The sequence below is a fragment of the Mandrillus leucophaeus genome, unplaced genomic scaffold (genome assembly GCF_000951045.1).
Source record: "Mandrillus leucophaeus isolate KB7577 unplaced genomic scaffold, Mleu.le_1.0 Scaffold61, whole genome shotgun sequence".
Classification (NCBI taxonomy): Eukaryota; Metazoa; Chordata; class Mammalia; order Primates; family Cercopithecidae; genus Mandrillus; species Mandrillus leucophaeus.
Genome location: NW_012106586.1, coordinates 347,409 through 350,208, shown reverse-complemented (window position 1 = coordinate 350,208; position 2,800 = coordinate 347,409). Strand labels below are relative to the sequence as shown.

Sequence of the window (2,800 nt, the reverse complement as noted above, 5' to 3'; positions counted from 1 at the left end):
CTGCTGCTGTCAGGGCAGTCGGGTAGGGTGTGCCAGGATGAGATGGGGCTCTGGCCCCTTTTCAGGCCAGGAGCACCCTCCCAGGCCCCACTGTGGGAAGCCAGAGGGAACAGTGAAGGAGCAGAGAGGGTGCCCCCAAACCAAAAGCCCAGAGAGCAATATTCCCCCCACCACCAAGATAGTGGGGGTGCAGCAGGTGTGGGGTGCGGCTAAGTGGGACATTAGCCTTGTCCAGGAGGGCATGTGTGTATGTGGGTGGGCGGGGGAAGCTGGGAACTGAGGCCCGGTAAAAACTGCTCCCCACTCAGCCCATGGGCGCCCTGCAGCGGCCGGTGTGCTGTGTGGTGTGAGAGGGCACAGGTGGAAGATGGGGGTGGCGGCCAGAGGCGGTGGTGATGGTGGGCCTGGGGCAGGGGCAGTGGGGGTGGAGCAGAGCTGTCCAGTGTCAGAAGGAAGCTGCTCCTCCAGGCAGGGGCAAGCGGCACGCACGGGTCACTGCTCCTCCGAGGACTCCTGCGAGATGCCCTTGTCTTCCTCCTCCTCCAGTTTTGTGGGTCTGCCCCTTGGTTTCCTTCCTGGAGTTGTGGTGGTTTCTAGGTCTTGGCAGCGTCCTTGTTTTTGCTTCCCTTTGGTCGCCCAGAGGTCTCTTAGGTGTTGGCACTTCGCTGGGCTCCTTCGGAGGCTGCTTGTTGTGCGGCCTGCCCTGGCCCCGCTTCTCAGTGACGTCCTTTTCCTGCTTGGAAGCCAAGGGCTGGCTGGACTTGGAGCGCGACTCGCTCATCTTCCCTTCTCTAAGGAGCAGGTGGAAGAGTGACAGCTGGGACGGCCTTTTGGAAAAATAGCCCTGGCTCGGGGTCCCAATTACAGGACTCAGCTGGTTCTTAAGAGTATATTTTATGCCTTTCTGGTTTTCAACTGGAAGCGTTAGTAATGAATATGAAAGCTTTTCCTGTGGTCTTCTCTTGCATTTAGAAGTTCACTTATGATTACATGTATTTACCTCTTTATTAGAAATGCTCATATTAAATAACACTATAGATCATCATCATATTGGCATTTTTATAAATTGATATAAATCCATGTAAACACATATGGAGAGTTTCTTTCATAGTTTTTACTTCTGAAAATAATGATTAAATTTACTTAGATTTTACCTTCCACTTTTAACCACTTTAAGAATTTTATAAAATAGCTAAAATATAAAAATACATTTTAAATACTAATGATAATAGCAATTAAAATGTAAATAATACATTTACATAGGCAAAATATACTTATTTCATCTCTATTATAGCAATATTTTGTTGTAAGGTTATTTTATCTTGATTGAAAAACCTGTAGGAAGGTGGATTTGGAAATTAAGTAGCATTTTATTTTACAACAAAATAAAACAAAATACAGAAAAGAGCACCAAGTACAAATACACAATTCAATGGGTTATCACATTGTGAATGTCCACATATGTAACATCCATGCCAAAAAATAGAAACGTTCCAAGTATTTGGGGAAATCCACCTGTGCTCCCTCCCAGACATGACTCCCCCTTTCTTACTCAAAGGGAACCACTATTTTGATTTCTAACGCTATGTGTGTTCCAGCTTTACCTGTGTTGGAACTTTAAATAAATAAAAATCCCATGATAGATTGATGGTAGACAAATAGATACAAGATAGATTTGCGTCTGACTTGTTTTACACAATACTGCTTATAAACTTCATTTGTATTGTTGCTATGTATTACATTGGAGAGTTAGAACCCATTTTGTTTTACCGTTGATGGGCATTTGATTTGTTTTCAGTTTCTGGCTAAGTGAACAATCTTGTATGTGTGTTTTGGTACACCTGCACAAGCCTTTCTGTTGTGTGTATACCTCGGAGTATAATTGTTGGCTCAGACTGGATAATGTTGGTTTCAGGATTCCAGTACCAATGGTTTTACTAACAGTACGGTTACTGAAAACAGGTTGTCTTAGTCCATTTGGGCTGCTATAACGAAATACCATAGACCTGGTGGCTAACAAACAACAGAAATTTGTTTTTCGTAGTTCTGGAGGCTGGAAGTCAGAGATCAGGTTGTCAGCATGATAAGGCTCCTGTGAGGGCCCCCTTCCTGGTTTGCCAATGGCTGTCTTCTCCCTGAAAGGATTTTCAGGGCAGAGAGCGGCAAGAGGGAAGCCAGCTTTCTCGTGTCCTGGCACCAATCCCATTCATGATGGCTCCATTTTGGAAGGACACAAACATTCAGCCTACAGCACGTGTTAAAATTCCTTGATAGTTTATTCTTTAGATTTTGTTTACTAATTATGTAAATCAATTTTATGATTCCCATATCAAATTTATAACTCAAGGCACAAACAGAAAAGTCTGGCTTTTGCCCCTGTCACCTTCACTGTGTTCCTTCCTTCCTCTGAAGCATCACACTCCAAAGGTAGCTCCCACAAGTGCTTCTACTCTATGTATTCAGTCAACAAATTAGCATGATGGAGGTCAGAAATGGGCTTCTGTTTCTAAAATGGGTTTTAGAAATGGTGTTTACTGCTGAAATTCATGGTGTTCAAAGTATATGGATTAGCTAGCTATATTTTAAAGATATTTGCATAATTATATGAATACAGTAGAAAAATACTGAGAGCCAGTAGCCTAGGAGTGGAGCTGTGAATTGGATCTGTAAGTGGTCCAATGTTCAGCCACTGATTTGGAGGATTATTGGCGTCTGAATGTGAAACTTAACAGAGTTCCACAGTTAGGATATTGTCACAGTTAGCCTCAGGTGAATGTTTTGGGGAAGGTACTGTGGACCT

General features: G+C 43.8%; 1 pseudogene; it reads right to left on the bottom strand.

The window, feature by feature from the left end:
• Positions 1 to 341: 341 nt before the first annotated feature.
• LOC105553782 lies at positions 342 to 819 on the bottom strand (annotated as a pseudogene).
• Positions 820 to 2,800: the final 1,981 nt, after the last annotated feature.